The sequence below is a fragment of the Canis lupus genome, chromosome 24 (assembly GCF_003254725.2).
Source record: "Canis lupus dingo isolate Sandy chromosome 24, ASM325472v2, whole genome shotgun sequence".
Classification (NCBI taxonomy): domain Eukaryota; kingdom Metazoa; phylum Chordata; class Mammalia; order Carnivora; family Canidae; genus Canis; species Canis lupus.
In genome coordinates, this window is record NC_064266.1 from 4,671,794 (window position 1) to 4,689,915 (window position 18,122).

The window sequence follows — 18,122 nt, forward strand, 5'->3', positions numbered from 1 at the left end:
GAATCCCTCTCTGAAGCAACAGCTCTTCTCCTACACCCTCTCAGAGGCCATGGGGCTCTTTTGCTTGATGGTGACCTTTCTCATCCTCTTTGCCATGGGAAGGAGTCATCTCCACCTCCCATAGGTCTTTCTCCTATGTCTTGTTTACCTCCCCAGGCAGCCTGGATCAGGGTTTGACAGAGGGAAGACAAATAAATACTGTATTATTAAGAAAAAATAAAAATAAAATAAAATAAAATGTCCCAAATTGACAGACAGCTAGCTCAGCATACCCAGCTATTGTGTGACCCAGAGATAATAGATTTCCATCCCCATCACGAGGCTCCTGCACGAGGGTGTGTGGCTCAGTACTCAGGACTACTTAAATAAATTACTAGCCACTTGTCAGGCCTTAAAAAAAAAATCACTAAGATAAAGGGTAGATAACACTTCATGCAGCTAATTACTTGCCAACTTTATGGAAAGACTGGTTAAAAAACATTATGAGCCAAATAAACTATTGATATACATTCAAAACAGAAGCCTGTCTATGGTAGCCTTAGGAATAAGGAACCAACTGGAAGACTTTTGTTAAGTGTAGAAAACTATCCTTGTGATAGACATAAACTTGCTAATTCAGAGAACCACCTTCAGATTACATTGCCAAAGGTGAACCCATCATCAACTCTGTACTTTGATCTCCTGATGTGTGAGCGCTCCCACTTCCTCAACCTCACCTTATGAAAGGCAGCTGCCTCCAAGTGCCATAAAAAGTAGGTGCTTGATTTCTTTATTGTCTCCCTTCAGCAGAGACACTGAGGCCTTGCCACATGGCCTGCCAGGAATGGGCAGCCTTTGTTCTAATCAGGACCCCTATTCTAGAGACCATGACGCCAGGGCCTTCATTATCTACACCTTGTCAATGGGCTGTGCTATGAGAAAATGAATGTCAGAAGTAGGCATTCAGTAGCAAATTAATGCTTAGTTAATCTGCATAACAGGTATTAGAAATGGGTATGGAAAGAGCCCAGATATCTATCAATAGATGAATGGATAAAGAATTTGTGAGATATATAAGTATATATACACATATATATGTATACGTGTGTGTGTATGTATGTGTGTATACACACACACACACACACATACATACACACACACACACACACAAATACTACTCAGCCATCAAAAAATAATTTAGGGGCACCTGGGTGGCTCAGTTGGTTAAATGTCCACCTTCAGCTCAGGTCATGATCCCAGGGTTCTAGGATCAAGCCCCACATCGGGCTCCCTGCTCAGCAGGGAGTCTGCCTCTTCCCTCTGCCCTTCCTCCTGCTCATGCTTGTGCTTGCTCTCTCTGAAATAAAATTTTTTAAAAATGAAATCTTGCCATTTGCAACAACATGGATGGAACTAGAGGTATTATGCTAATCAAAATAAGTCAATCAGAGAAAGACAATTATCATATGATCTCACTCAAACGTGTAATTTAAGAAACAAAACAGAATCACTGGGGAAGAGAGGAAAAAATAAAACAAGATAAAATCACAGAGGGAGAAAAACCGTAAGAGACTCTTAATCAAAGAATACAAACTGAGGGAAAGGAGGGGGTGAAGGGATGGGGTAACTGAGCAATGGACACTAAGGAGGGCACGTGATGTAATGAGCTGGGTGTTATATAACTGATGAATCACTGACCTCTACTTCTGAAATCAATAATGCATTATATGTTAATTAATTGAATTTAAATAAAATTTAAAAATAAAATAAAAATAAAAACAAAAATAAATAAATATTTACATGAGATTACTAAGAATGGGTACTGAAACTGAAAGAAATTTTTCTAAACAATAAACTATAAACAATACAGATGTTGATTAGCCCTGGCAGAAGAGAGACTGAATTGTGTTTCTCTTTTCTCTACAGACAATAATATTATGAAATTACTGTCAAAGGAAGAGTTAGTCAAGACAATGAAGCCAAAATAGGTAAGGAAATAAGCATTACAGATATGTGCCAGGAAGGTAATTAATAAAAATATTTTTTCATTTTCAAAAAAAAAAAGAAAAAGAAAAAGGGGATCCCTGGGTGGCTCAGTGGTTTAGCGCCTGCCTTCAGCCCAGGGCATGATCTTGGGGTCTCAGGATCGAGGAGTCCCACATCAGGCTTCCTGCATGGAGCCTGCTTCTCCCTCTGCCTGTGTCTCTGCCTCTCTCTCTCTCTGTGTCTCTCATGAATAAATAAAAAAGAAAGAAAGAAGAAAGAAAGAAAGAAAGAAAGAAAGAAAGAAAGAAAGAAAGAAAGAAAGAAAGAAAGAAAAGAAAGAAAGAGAAATGGGTTCTCACCAGTGAAAGTTAACAGTATTCATGAAACGTGGAATGGCTGTAATATTTGAGGCAAACTCCCCGGACCCTGCACAAATAGGGTATGAGAGTCTACCCAGGTATGTCACCTCTATGCCTGGGAAAGAGGCCCTAGCCTTAATTCCTGAGCAGTGCTATCTATACACACTGATCCTGGATCAGGATCCTAGTGCAGATCCAGGGGCCTAACGTAGCCCATACAGGTTCCTGCTGCTAAGTCTAGAAGATACAGCATCCTCTCGAGCACTGGTTTTGTGCCAGCTTGTGAATGCATGTCTCTTTAACAAATACTATTGAGCAGAATTTGGTCTGATACTTGCTTCCATCACACCTGGCAAGGAGGTTGGCAGAAGGAATAACTAACCTCACACATTCTGGTGGTGATTATTACCCACCAAAAAGAATCTAAGAATTGACATGGCAAGGTTGATTAGGTCAGTTTTCAAAAGTGGTTTATCCATTCCTCCTCCTGTCACTCAGATAGGTCAGTATTACAATATAAAACATACCAGGGAAGGTAATTATTTAAAATCTCACTTTTAATATCTGTTCTTCAAGAAAAGTACCCCAAGTTCCAGACTCCTTAGAAAATTAAGGCCAGCAAGTGGCAAATTACAACCACCACAGTTGGGATGGATGTCATGTAGGCTCCCAGACTATAATCAGATAGAGAATAAGGTTAGGGTGAGTCACTTTCATGTGCTTTAGAACAGAATCTCATTGCACGTGGTGAATAAATAGGCACCTGGTGCTCTCAATAATGGTGACTGCCCCACAGCACTAACCACACAAGTATCATCCCCATGGCAACTGCTGTCAGGCCAACAGGCCTTTTCAGAAGCAATCAAAGAAAATGTAAATCAAGAAAGGCTTTCACAACTCAAAAGCATGGTCTCAGGAAAACCAGAAAGAAGGCCCTGGCTTACTCAGGGACTTGAAGAAGGATGGGGCTCATTGTGGGTTTTTACTCTGCTGCAAAACTGACATTTAGTATTCAAAGAGAACCCATGACATGAGGTCTAGCCAGGTTTCCCTTCCACTCCTCAGAAGCCATCCTAGGGATGGCACAGTCAAACATGGAGAAAAGAGCTCTCCTAGAAAGCCAAGGGACAGGATACGAGGAGACTTTGTCTAGGAGAGTTTACTGATTCCAAGCCCAAAATATACTGAACAGAAAGGAAATCAATTCTCAGTGGGAATCATGGGGTGATGCTGGTGGAGAGGATGAGGTAGTGACAAGGGGCTACACAGGGACACAAATGGGAAGGTAAGGCCAAAAAATGACTATGGAATCAAAAAGCTAAAATGTTATATTCCTGGAGCATAAATAGTTCACCTGAAAAACTTCATCTCAACATCAAGCATTTAGATATTTAGGATTTAAAATGCGTATTATTTCTGACATAATTTTTAATATCTCTTCTCTCAGAAAAAATCACAACTACAATATGGGCTCACCTGTAATCAAGTATGAAAACATCAATTGCTTGAGATGGATTATGATGAGCTTCCAGAAAATAGCAAGTGTCAGAACATAAGACATACTACATCCCCAGGGAGATGTGGGGGAAAGTAGGCAGTGGGTTAATGTAGAAAGACTTAAGTTCCAAAGAAAGAACATTTCCAGACAGTAAAGTTGAATTACTAGTGGAGGTGTTAACAGCCCATCCCTCACCTAGAACTCTCTTAAAATCAGCTCCACTTTCTCCTATTGGATGCCTGGAGCAGTGTGCCTGTAGATGGCCAGCCGGGAGGTGGCTCCAGGCCTCTGGAGAGCCCTTTAAACCCAAGGTTGTCGGGATCCCTGGGTGGCGCAGCGGTTTGGCGCCTGCCTTTGGCCCAGGGCGCGATCCTGGAGACCCGGGATCGAATCCCACGTCGGGCTCCCGGTGCATGGAGCCTGCTTCTCCCTCTGCCAGTGTCTCTGTGCCTCTCTCTCTCTCTCTGTGACTATCATAAATAAATAAAAATTAAAAAAAAAAAAAAAAAAGCCCAAGGTTGTCCACATCAGAATCACATGTGGGTTTTAACTTCCTTCTTGCTTTTGCTGTCCTGCCACCATTTACAGCACCTCTTGGTCTCAAATTCTTTTCTAAGCCTTTCTTTTATATTTCTACTCATAAGGTTCTCATATCACCTCAAAAATCTAAGGGAAACCGGCATTTATGATTTATTCCACAAGAGACCAGAGCATCAATGAGTGCAGTGTTTTAGAAATAAGCCCCTAGGGACACCTAGGTGGCTCAGTGGTTGAGCATCGGCCTTCAGCTCAGGTCATGATCACAGGGTCCTGGGATCGAGTCCCACACTGGGCTCTCAGTGAGGAGCCTGCTTCTCCCTCTGCCTATGTCTCTGCCTCTCTCTGTCTCTCAGAAACAAACATATAAAACCTTAAAAAAAGAAAGAAACCAGCCCCTACGTTCCTTTCACCAAGCGTATTTTAAGATCACACTCGTGTCTGGTAAGGAGAGCTGAGGTTTAATTTTTTAAAAGCAGCAACTACATTTCTCAAATTACTGTTTAGGACTTTGGTAGACTGGATGCTCCTAAATTTTGCCTTTTTTGTAGCTATATTTAGATAAAGTTTGATAAAGTCAAGGAAACAGAGGGAGTTTGGGCTCTAGCTCTCCTCTGACTAGTCTTTCCATTTCTCTGTCCAGTCCATCAGTAAAATCCCAACAGGTCTCCCATCTGTGAATGGCTATGAATGCTCTGGAAAGTAAAATGTCTTCATTAAGCAGTATTTGTTAAACATCTAAAGCACAAGACACAGAGGTAAACATGGGCCTTCTGGAAAGCATTCCCTGGGGGTGAATTTCCACCATGAGAGACATCAGAGCAGCACTGGATGGACACTTCAGGCATGTCAGCCAGCCTCAACCAACCTAATCCCCTGGGTCTAGAAAACAGCTCCAAGAGGAAAAACAGAACAAACAGTAAAATACAGCTGACAGGTTTGAACTGCACAGGTCCACTTACATACAGATTTTTTTGGATAAACATACTGCTATAAATACATATTCTCTTCCTTACAATTTTCTTAATAACATTGTCTTTTCTCCGGGTTACTTTATTGTAAGAATATAGTATATAATACATATAACATACAAAACGTGTTCATTGACTATGTTATGGGTAAGGCTTATAACAACAGTAGGCTATGAATAGTTAAGTTTGGGGGAGTTACAAGTGATACATGAACTGTTACCCACAGGGGGGTGCTGGCCTCAAACACCCATTATTGAAGCGTCAACTATAAACTCAGAAATGAAATGTCATTGAAATGTCCCCTAAGTCACTCAGAGCTGCAGACACACCATGGATTCTTAAGCAAGCAGTTCAAAAGTCAGGGCTCCAGTTCTCTCTCACACACACACACACACACACACACACACACACACACACACAAACACACAAAGGCATGTTATCTCCTTAATGGAAGAAGTTGCATGTGTTTTTACATTATAGAAACAGCAAACTGAAACCTTAAACCATTGAGATGTACATGGGTTGTTAAGGGTTGTAAACTCTTGAATCAGGCAGAGAAAATAAAGGCTTCAAATAAGAAAATATTTATTTGCTCATAAAGTTCATGCATGAAAGAAATTTTTAAGTTGTATGTTATTTATGACCATGATTAATGACTTTGTCACCTGAGTAAAATAATGTATACAAAATGCATGCTTCTTTTCCTTTCCTGGAAGGGGGAGAGGAAGTGAGTAAAAACAAGAGAAATGCCTGGCAAGGAGGAACTAGGAGCTGAATAAATGGTAGTTCCCTTCTCCTTCCTGTTCCTGCTCTTTTGATGGGCCTGAGATGGAAGTATCAAAGGGCCAACAAGTATGTGCCTGTCCAGTACACATAAATGTAAGCCCCAGGCTGGAAGCTCAAGGTCTGTCACTGAGCCCTCCTCCGTTAACCAGCGACAGATACCCAGAACAGACACGACCATCCTAATAACCAGTGGCATTCAGTGAAGGCACACAGGACACCATCACCTTCAAAACTTTGAAAATAAACCAATAGCCTTGGGGATGAGTACCCCAGTGCTTTGGCTCTCCGCTCTCACCTGTTCTGGGGTTCGGCAGAACCATCAGATTTAGAGTGGGCAGAGAGAAAGGAAGGATGAAACAAAACAGTCAATTTTCCAATTTATTGGCTTCCGCACAGGTGGAGAAAACAGCTGCTTGCAGGGAAGGCTGCTTGGGTTTCTGCTTGAATTGTTTGGCAGTTCATTCCACATGGCTAGGTTATTCCCAACTCCTCCATGCAACTTCTTTGGGCAAGTAGAAATCAACTGACTTATTTTTTTAAGTGAGATATACTCCAGATAAACAAAATTTCTACTGTTTTACCATTTTTTAATCTATCAAATTGGCAAAAATTCACATTGATATGCTGATCCAATGCTCAGGAAGGAGCCCCTGTGAACTCTGCCAGCTAAAGGCTAACTCTAAAGACATGGAGGGGGGCACCTGGCTGGCTCAGTTGATAAAGTATGCAATTCTTGATCTTAGTGTCATGAGTTCAAACCCCATGCTGGGTGTGGAGCCTACTTTAAATAAATAATAAAAATAAAGACACCATGCTCCTTATCAAAACTTTGAGTGTGACGATGTTGTCTGACTCAGCAGTTACAGGTCTGGGAATTCATGTCAAGAATCAACCCCAGCGAAACGAACTAGGGGTGGTGGGAGGGGAGGAGGGTGGGGGGTGGGGGTGAATGGGTGACGGGCACTGAGGTGGACACTTGACGGGATGAGCACTGGGTGTTATTCTGTATGTTGGTAAATTGAACACCAATAAAAAATTAATTTATTAAAAAAAAAAAAAAGAATCAACTCCAGCTACACAGCAAGATTTAGGACACAATGCAGTTTGCCACAGCACTGCTCCTAAGATGGAAAGCTAGAACAAAATTTAAATGTCCAACAATAGTGAGTTAGGTAATAGACTACCACTTATGACACAGTGGTAGGTAGGCTCCATTAAAAGTGAGCTTGAGAAAGATTATTTGAAGATATGTAAAAATGTCCATGATGTTAAAAGTAGAAAAATTAGGTTATAAAACAGTACAGTGAGATCCCATTTTGTAAATATCTTTGTAGATCTAGAGGTACCAGTAAGCCCTATACAGAGGCACAGAAAAAAAGGACTATGTGGGGAAAAAACTAAAAGCATTTGGGTACTCTGGAGGGTAGAATTAGGGTGAGTTCATGTTCCTTGTTAAAAGAGATAAGTGTTATCACTGATTTTAAAAGAACATTTGAAGAAACCACACACTCAGCAAGTATGCCACTTTTCTCTATGATGTCTAGGCAGCCATCTCTGCAAGTTTCCCAGAATATAACAGAATGCCTGTACTCAGCAAGCATTTTTTTTTCAGCTTTAATTTCATGATGTGACAACAGGATGGATTCTACCCAAAAGAAGGTATGTTTGTGATGGTGTGGCAGCCAGCCTTCGAGATTCCCCAGGTATTCCAGCCCCTAGTATTTGTGATCTTGTGCAGTCACGATGAACAGGACTCACAGGGGTAACCAACAGGATACTGCAGGAATGACAGCATGTGACTTCAGAGGTGAGGTCTCTGGGGGACACCAATTGTCATGTCATTGAGGACACTGAAGCAGCCCAGTGACAAAGTCTAAATGGCAAGAAACTGCGGCCTCCTGCCAACACAGCCAGCACCAGCCTGCCAGCCTCCTAAGGGCTACTCAGGAAGTAGTCCCTTCTGCCTGTCCTGCTGACACCATGACCGTAACTGCACAAAAGACCCCTGACCAGAACCACCCAACTAAGCATTTCCTAACCCACAAAAACTATGAACAATATTTGTTGTCATGTTGAGCTGCTGAGTTTGGGGTAATGTGCTACATAGCACTAGATATCAAATGCAGATAATCTGAACTACAGTACAACCCACGTGACACCCCTCCCCCCCAGAATTTACTTTTCAGGGCTGAGACTGGGGCTTCACCAGCATGCCTAGGGCTCCTCCAGGGACACCTGGGAGGCCAGCTAACTTCCAATACAGCTTGGTGAACATTCAAACTGGCAAAGTAGAGGAGGGACACTACCTCCCCCAGAGGAGACCACACCTGACTTTATCAATAAAGAGGCATTTCCAATCAATCCAGGGATCACAAGATCACACATGTGGCCCCAAATTGCAGGCAAACCCACAGAACAGACAATCTTCCACAAAGTAACACTTGAAATGGTGTGTGCTGTCCAATAATTCCTTTGATACACTTTTAAGCTCATTTGAACTTTTTTTTTTTTTTTTTTTTTTTTGGAGCCACCAAACTGGTTTATTGTACCTCGGGCCCCTCATTTGAACTTTTTGATATTCACTCTTGAGGTCCTCTCCAGGTAAAATTATTTTTAATTCTTAATATTATGATGTTATTTTAAGGGACATGGGTAAACTGCCCTCTCTATGTGATACCACAAGCAGTTTGTCATTTAAATGGCATTTTCCCCATTCCCTACCCTAGCCACCGCCCTTTGTTCTAATCATAAACATTTTGTGATGATCCCAGGGTTGTCAGTTACTTTAAACACTGCAAGCAACCACTGGAAACCAAGACAACCCAGGTTTCCAAGTCAATAAAATTATTACTGCTCAGAATATTTCAACAGCAATAGTTTCCATGTATATGTACATCATGGAATCAAGTTAGCAAACTGAAAAATTAAAAAAAGAAATCACCAAAGTACCAGTAAAGTACCTTTGATATAAATCTACATGGAAAAAATAGAAAAACAGCAATGCAAATACAGGAAAAAATGTAAACCCTGAGACACTTAACTGGGTAATTTAAAAAGGGAAAGGTATCTCCTTTCTCCAGGTTTCTCCTCCCCTTTATTACCAATGATTTTGAAAAGGTGATCCTGAAATGGTTTGTATCAATTTAGAATAAATGAAACAAAAGTTTCAAATTGTGAATTCTAAACAGAAGAGTATCTAAACATAGGGTTTTATTTCATTTTGGACATATTTTAAGGAGAAAACATGATCAGATAAACGCTATCAGAGAGACTGAGCAAGTACACTTGGCTGAAAAATACACTAGGTCCCACTCAGCAATGAAACTGAGAAAAAGGGATCCCTGGGTGGTGCTGCGGTTTAGCGCCTGCCTTTGGCCCAGGGCGCGATCCTGGAGACCCAGGATCGAATCCCACATCGGGCTCCCGGTGCATGGAGCCTGCTTCTCCCTCTGCCTATGTCTCTGCCTCTCTCTCTCTCTCTGTGTGTGACTATCATAAATAAATAAATAAAAAAATTAAAAAAAAAAAAAAAAAAAGAAACTGAGAAAAAGACTTCTGTGCTTGCATCCCCAGGCATAAACTTCTATTACCCTGCAAGACACTTTTAGTGCCAATTTACATGTGACATGGGTTTAAAGAGTTAAAAAACTCTTTTGAAAATAATGACAGTATCTCAAAGAAACTATACTTTATTTCTAATCAATTGAGATAGATATTATTAAATAAAGGTCAAGAATCATAAACTTGACAAGAATAATTTTCATCACTCTAGACCTTTCATGTTATGTTACATAAGAGTAGCAACCTGCTAAGAATCAAGTCCCTCCCAGCCTCTTCCCCATAACTTGTAAAAATGAATAACAATCATGAAAGAAAATATGATTCATACATGTATTCTACCATGTGCCTTAACTTGTAGCATTTTTCAACCCAGAAACAGTTTCACATTTTATTAACTCTAAAAATGCTTAGGTGGATACAAAATACAAAAAAAAAAAAAAAAAAAATTGGTCAACTGATCTCAAATGGTTTAAGATATCCCATAATAACAAAAGGTCCAACCACCAACCAAAAAAAAACCTTAGAATTTCAACTTAGGCTTAAACAAATTGGACAGGTTAAGCAGCCTGACTTCCAGTTAAGACTCACAGATAATAACATCGTGGAAACCAGGTGACCTGGCACTCCAGCAATAAATTACTCCCAGGTACAAATAACATCTGATCACTTGTTAAGTCTTTGGCAATTCAATAGACAGTTATTGAATGCCTGTTATGCACCAAACAAGTCCTGTGCAACAGGAAGAAGTAGAAGCAGAACCCAGCTAGACAAAAGAACAGATTGATTTTTTGGCTCAGAATCAAGAGACTTTGACATCTAGGAAGTTCTGATTATCAGTTGGGCAGCATCTGTCTGGCTGGCTTACTGTAACAAACATTTTCTGTACAATCATAACAGTATAGCCCCAAATCAGCTAATGTATCAATTAACTATAGAAAGAAATTTACTAGGCCACAGGATTCATCATGACCACTTCCACTGATGATGTTATGTTGACTTATTAGGTATCTGCTTTAGGATAAACCAATGGAGTTTCCCCATCTATCCAAATTTGTAAAAGAGCAGAGAAGAAGATTCAAACAGTATAAAGATCAAGGAACTCTTAAAATAAACCTTTCATCCTTAGACACATTTTCTGAATCTAAAATTCTTCAAAATACTGAGCTACATTATTACTTTGCAAACCTTGTTATGAAATAGCAATTTAGAAGGTACGCTTTGACCCAAATGTGGAAACAAATCTCTTTTTTTTTTCTGAAAGTTAATATTGATAAGCTTTTCTATGAATGCCCAAATTCAATGAACCAAAAATAATTACTGGACTCCTTAGCACAGGAACCAAGCTCATGTCCAAGTCTGAAGTCAGTTCGATGCTTTACAAAGGTATCAGAGTTGTGAAGGCTTTAATTGGTTCAAAAGCTCTCTCCAAACAGATGGAATATTTTCTTTTTAAATTCTGCTTACCTTAAAACACTGGTAACTTCACTTCTGCATTCTTAAAAGCCATTTTTCAAGGTGATTTGACATTTGGATTGCTATTGAATGTTCTACTGACTGTACATGGAGAGGTTTCTGCATGCTGGCCCTAGGTTTTGAAGTTCATGGTTCTTTCCCTCAAGACTCTTCCCAGCAAAGCTCACCATGGCATCCTCACTATCTCTTCCCAAGGACCAGGTCTGGAAAGGGCCAATGGGGTTGCTCTGCTCCCATGGCCCACAGCTCTTTTTTAAAAAAAATGTAAATATAAATGTCCTGCAAGTCATCAGAAATTAAATAAGCAAATACAATCATGCTAAAATATTCCTTTTAAAACATCTGTTCTAACAACAACCAATTAAAGTGATGACAGAGCCCACAAAAAGTAAAACAAAGGACTGCGTTGGTGCTGTTTTTACTGCCTCATGCAATAAATAGCACAGGAGTATGCTATCCAGCTTACTCTGGCTTCAGCCTCTTGGTTATATAGTCCAAGCTTTAAAAGTAGCATAACTCAGAGTGCAATGGGCCAAAAACATTAAGCTGTTCCACGCTGATCGAGATGGGATAAAGGCCTTGGGAAATAATGAAAAGGAGGCCCTTCGCCAGGGAGTTACAGTCATTCGTTCATCATAAGGATCAATTAAGGCCTCTGCGTGACCCCAGATTCTTTACAACTGCAATGTTTTAGACTTTTTTTCATTGAAATGTTCTCAATTAAATAAGCTGCAAAAGGAAGAGAACAAGATCTAAACTGTAATGAGACCAAGGTCTCCAAATAAAATAAATACAGAATGCAAAGGAACCCCTCAGTCTAAGAATGTCATGTAAAGGTGCAGCCTCTCCCTTTCCTCCTTTCTTTATTCTAGAAGGCAACAGAGTCCCATATACTCTGCAAATTCAAGTGCATTTACTTAGTGGAGGCTGTTTCGGGCTGCTACTAAGGGAGGACAAAGACACCCTTTTCGTGAGGCTGTCAACCACAGCCACCCCAAGAATCTGTGGAGTGGTCCACATCATAAACATTAGAAGAAATGATGAAAAATAATTATGAATGCCACCAGAACTCCAGACTTACATTTTTCTATTAATAGATAATACTGATGATGACACCAGTGTTTTCACTGTCCCAATGTACAGAAACCTTAGGAAGTGTCACCACTGGCTTCTTGCTTTGCTTGGTTAGTCCAAGTGAGCCTCTCATGGAGAGAACACTGCTGAAGAACAATACTGGAGAAACATGATTACCGCGTCCACGTGCAGTGACACAAAGCACCACCCTGAGGAATGTTTTCTTTGGGACTCTAATAGAAAGCAAATACTTGGCAGCCCAAGTGGCTCAGCAGTTTAGTGCTGCCTTCAGCCCAGGGTGTGATCCTGGAGACCTGGGATCGAGGCCCACATAAAGCTCCCTGCATGGACCCTGCTTCTCCCTCTCTGTCTCTGCCTCTCTCTCTCTCACTCTGTCTCTCATGAATAAATAAATAAATTAAATTAAAAAAAAAAAAAAGCAAATACTTGTCAACTGCCAGTTCTGTGCATTGTCATGGAGACTTTGGGGAGCTTTCTAAGTTCTGGTTCTCTTACAGAAAAAGAGTTATTAGAAAAGAGTTCCTAATTTAATTGCAGAACAAGGGATGAGCTCTTGAGAAGTCAAATGGAAATGACTTCATCACATTGCCAGGCAATGAAAGTGCTAAAAAATAGTTGTGCACAACAGCACCATCCGCAAACAAGACAGGCCTGCCATTCCATTGCAAAAAAGGGAGAGCGGGAAGAAGGTGCATTAATTTGCAGCCATGTAGGTGAAAGAGCTGGAGCACGGTCTTGGGGACAAGAAGTATGTGTTCCTGTTGACAATCCTTACAGGAAAGCAGTGTGACCCAGACCTAGACACACAGACCTGTACCTGGCTCAAGTTTGATCTTTACCTAAGGGAAGCAGAGCCAGCAAGGACTTTTGGAAGGGACTGCTGGGATCAAAGTGGTGGAGATATTCATCAAACCCTGGTATGCAAGACATGGTACAGAAAGAAACCCTTGGCATGCTGACTCATCAGGGGCAGTTAGAAAATTCCAGTGTTAGCTGAGAAGTGAACTCCGGTTCAGTAGTGATACAAGAAATGGAAGTTATGGGTCATCTGCACCTCCCATGACAAGGCTGGAGCAAGGGGTGAGTATGATAACACAGTGAAGCACAGTGACAGCAGCCTAGCACCACAACTGCTCCATCAACGCCGGCCACTAGCGCTATTTCAATTCTTACCAAGACACTGATGAACAGGCCCTGGGTACAGATGAGGAACAGGAGGCCAGGGAAAAGAGGTGCCAAGAGCCTGAGCCAGTGACAGATCGTGAATATGACAGGGAAAAGAGGAACACAGCAGAGGAAACACTGAGACTGACTGACTTCCCAGCAGAACTATCGGGCCTCCAGTGAGACACAGGTCCAGAGCTCAGAGAGCGGCTGTCCAGAGAGGCGGGGAGCACCAAGGACAGACCCTCGACCATGTGAGATGACCCTGCCCACAAATGCCTGGCTCCAGATCTAGGGCTTCTGGGCTGTCACCAAAGACTCCTCAGAAGCAGCCTCAGAGATACCCCTTCCCACCACCTCCTGCAGAAACGGCTCAATGCTCTCTGTTGTCTCGCTCTCCCAATCCTGTCACACAGCAGCTCGTTCTGGTGTTTTACTGCTGTTCAGCATATAATTATATGTCTACAAAGGGGGCCCCTACTAATAAAGTTTTAAAACAAGTGCTCTATGGAGTACCCTTGCCTAACTGCACGCCACCCCAGGTGAGCTACACCTCTCAAAGACACTCGTGTTCTAGAGGGAGATTCTCTGCGCCTCCAAGATGCTCATTACCCAGAACTCAGGGTAACAAATATCTTGAAAACGAGGAGCCACAGCTGCAAAAGTGTTCAATTCGATCACATTAAAGCTGAAAAGAAAACCTTCTGGTGACCTCATATGCAGCTATAAAAGGAGCAGCAGAAAATCTGGAAAAGGGCAAGTAAAGCTGCTTAGGTTTCCTCATAAAAGAACAGGGAGCAGTTCAGAAGAGATTGTGGTCTGTGTAAAAACGATACACTGTAGCTCATTTCACTCAGCAATTCCACTGTGGTTCCAAACACAGAAGGGCACTGACCCAGAGAGTCACACCTCATAATAATTATTGGACTGCTCTGTTCCTAGGCCACTGGCCACTGACAGGTGGAGCTGTGGCTGCCAGGAGATGCTGGGCCACCCCCAGGATGGGGCTTTGCTGACAGGTGTGGGTCTGGGGAACTTTACCCGACAATAGGGGCCCAGAAATGGTGGCACTGTCCCAGTGCTCAGCTCCTGGCTTCCTCATCTCTGAACAGTGCAGAATCCAGCTGTCTTTCTTCAGGACTTAGCCTTTCCTTCCAAAATCCTCAGCAAAAATATAACTGCCTGCTCTTTTTTTAGAGTTGTTAGAGACTGACCCCACTGTTTACAATTCATGTATTTCACAGACTGGCATCCCATAAGTAGAAATTCAAGAAAGTTCAAAACTCAAAAGCTTGCCAAAACATACCCTACGACCAGGTAGCACTCTGTACTCATTTCTATAGCAATATCCCAAAATGTGTTTTCAAGTTTCAAAACAAAATTCGAAAACAGATAATAAGAACTTGTACTACAGACATCTGGTATCTTAAAAAATATAAACACACGGACAGACATATGTTGTTCTGTTCAAGAAGATTACAAGAACCAAACACAGACATTTGTAATACCTTCAGAAAGCTATGTTAAAAGTGATGCTTCTTGTTTTAACATGACAAAAGAATTGGCAGCCTGACTAAATTTATTAACTGTACACATGTGCAGATATTTTAATAAGTTGCCCTGGGGTGGCTCAGTGGTTAAGCATCTGACTTCACCTCAGGTCATGATCTCAGGGTCCTGGGATTGAGCCCCGAGTCTGGCTTGGCCCTCAGCCGGGAGTCAGCTTGTCCCTCTGCCCCTGTCCCTACCCCAACTTGTGCTTATGTGTGCTCTCTCTCAAATAAATAAATAAAATCTTAAAAAAAAAAAAAAGTTGCCCTGGGCACTTTGGTACCTATAAGCATTTCTTACTTGGGATATAGAAATCATTTCAGCCTAAAGTAGTTATTTACTCACTCCCCACATATCTGACAAGAGCTTTCTGCAGGTCAAAGACTGTGCCAGGTGCCGGAGACTAGATTCTACACCGTAGAGAGGCAGAGGCATGGGCAGCCCCATCTTGGTGAGGAAAAAGGAGAAGGCACTCAGACGAAAGGCCATCACACCTCCAGGAGTGCTGGAGCCTTTCTGTGGAGACCCAAAGGAATGAGACCCTGTAGTCAGGAAAATTGGTTTAGACTAGGCAATGACAAGTGATTGGTGGTGTTAACAAGGGAGACAGGGTTTAGTTTAGGGAAGATAGATCCATGTCACAACTGCTGAGGATCATCTGAACACATCATAGGGCAAAGAATGAGGGTACTCATTTGATGGACATTTAATAAAACACCTACAGTGTACCAGGCAGGATCCCATCCTTCAAGTGACATGAACCCTCTCAAGTGCCATTTTTTCAAATGAACTGGTAAGAAGGCAATTGTCCATAGGGCACAGTCACATTCAGTTCACCAAGCTCCTAAACCTCCTCTCAGCCTGGCCCTTCAGGTCTAGGAAGGCTTGCCAGGGCCCTTGGGACAGCTACAGCCTCTTGTCCAGAAGGAGCTGAGCCACCCTTGACTCTGCATCCCCTTGTTGCTTCTTAGAACACCTGCTGCTGCTGAGATGGGTGCCAGCTGCTGAAACACATCACCGGAGGAAATCATGCTATAGAACTGCTGCTTTGATGAAAGGCAACACCATCTGACGGGCTAGGTGCATTGCATGCAATCAACAAGAGGTCCTGTTTCCTTTTGAAAGAAAACTTCACGGATCCGCTCAGCATCTCCAACCACTCCAGCCCACCTTCATTTGCACATCCACTTAGCTAGCATTCTCTCACACAGGCCAGAAGTCAGGGATCTTAAGCAATCACAAGTGCCTCATACTGCCAAGTTCAGCAAGAATCCATGTGCTCTTTGCTGCTTTCGTCCCCTGGGGCTGCTCAAGGAACAGCAGGGACTCTTTTCCCTGCACCTCCCAGGATCCACACTTGGAAATTCAGAACAAATCTCGTTTCCTTCACCTCTGGGTTTGATTTATAGGGGTTGGAAACTAATGTGCTTTTTGGCTCACGTAATGAGAAAAATCCTTTGATTAAACACACACACGCACACACACACTAATTCATTTTCGAGCAAAACTCAATTATTTTCCACGTTGTTTTAAAAGAAAATTAAGTAGACAAAGTACAATGACTAAAATATATCAAACTCTGCTGAAGGATGACAGAAAGTGGGAAGACAATTGTACCAAAAAGATGGTGGAATCAAACTAAAATTCAAATGTAGTGGGGGAAGAGACTAATTTTTCTTGCAGAAGAATTCCAAATACTTAGGGTTGCCAGATTTAACAAGACACCAAGTTACATTTGAAGTTCAGATATGGCAAGGGACATACTTACACCAAAGAATTATCCATTGTTTATCTGGAAATCAAAGTCATGTCGGTGTCTGCAGCCCAACAAATAATAAATACATATATAATACCTCCACCTCCAAGAAGTGGAGCTTAACCCTCCTGAACCCCTTCAAGGTGGCCGGTGCTTCGGGATTCACTTCCAAGAACTGAGGAGCGAGAGGGAAAAATAGTAACAGCACAGTGGAGCCACCTAGCTAACGCCAACCAGGTGACCAGGTCTGCATCACTGGGGATACCACATGGGTGTCACATACCCCTGATATGCTGAGATGACAAGGACATGTCACGTCTGGGGTGGATTTCCCAAAACCCATAACCCCAGTCTAATCACAAGACACACAAGACAAACCCTGATGAGAGGCCATGCTGCGGGGTGCCTGACTAATACCTCTCAAAGTCAGAAACTGTCAAAGATAATCAAACATAATGTGTTGCCCTAGACTGGATCCTGAAACACAAAGTGGATAGAAATGGAAAAGCTGGTGAAATCCAAATAAAATCTGGAGTTTAGTTAATGGTAATGTACCAATGGCAAGTTCTTAATTTTGACAAATGTGCCATGGACAGGTAAAATTGTAACAATGGGATATGCTGGATGCTGGGTATTCAGAACTGTGTACTCTCAGAACGTTTCTGGAAATCTAAGATAACTCCAAAACAAAAGCTTATTTTTATGAAATCAAATATAAAGAAACGAGAGGATATCACGGAAATGTTTCAAAATTCTCCACCAAAACAGAGTGAGGGAATTAATAAAACAAGAATAATTAAGTGTTGGTAATCATAATAAAAAATATTTAAATAAGAATTTCTTTAAAAAGGAACAGAGCTGGGATCCCTGGGTGGCGCAGCGGTTTGGCGCCTGCCTTTGGCCCAGGGCGCGATCCTGGAGACCCCGGATCGAATCCCACATCGGGCTCCCTGCATGGAGCCTGCTTCTCCCTCTGCCTATGTCTCTGCCTCTCTCTCTCTCTGTTTGACTATCATGAATAAATGAATAAAATCTTTAAAAAAATAAAATAAAATAAAATAAAAATAAAATAAAATAAAAAGGAACAGAGCAAAAAAATAAATAAAAAGGGACAGAGCAAACAGCAGAAAACTGACTAGAAACTTATCACTGGGAATCTTGTAGGTGTCACCTACATCATCCTCTGTCCCACTTAGGTCCTTTTTTTTTTTTTTTTTTTTAACTTTTTTTATTTATTTATGATAGTCACAGAGAGAGAGAGAGAGGCAGAGACATAGGCAGAGGGAGAAGCAGGCTCCATGCACCGGGAGCCCGACGTGGGATTCGATCCCGGGTCTCCAGGATCGCGCCCCGGGCCAAAGGCAGGCGCCAAACCGCTGCGCCACCCAGGGATCCCCCACTTAGGT

At 41.9% G+C, this 18,122-nt stretch overlaps 1 protein-coding gene across 5 annotated transcripts in view; it reads right to left on the reverse strand.

Annotated features, from left to right (window-relative positions):
- The window catches only part of DTD1 (D-aminoacyl-tRNA deacylase 1), a 184,204-nt gene that overhangs the window by 88,790 nt on the left and 77,292 nt on the right, over positions 1–18,122 (reverse strand). The window lies entirely within an intron of this gene.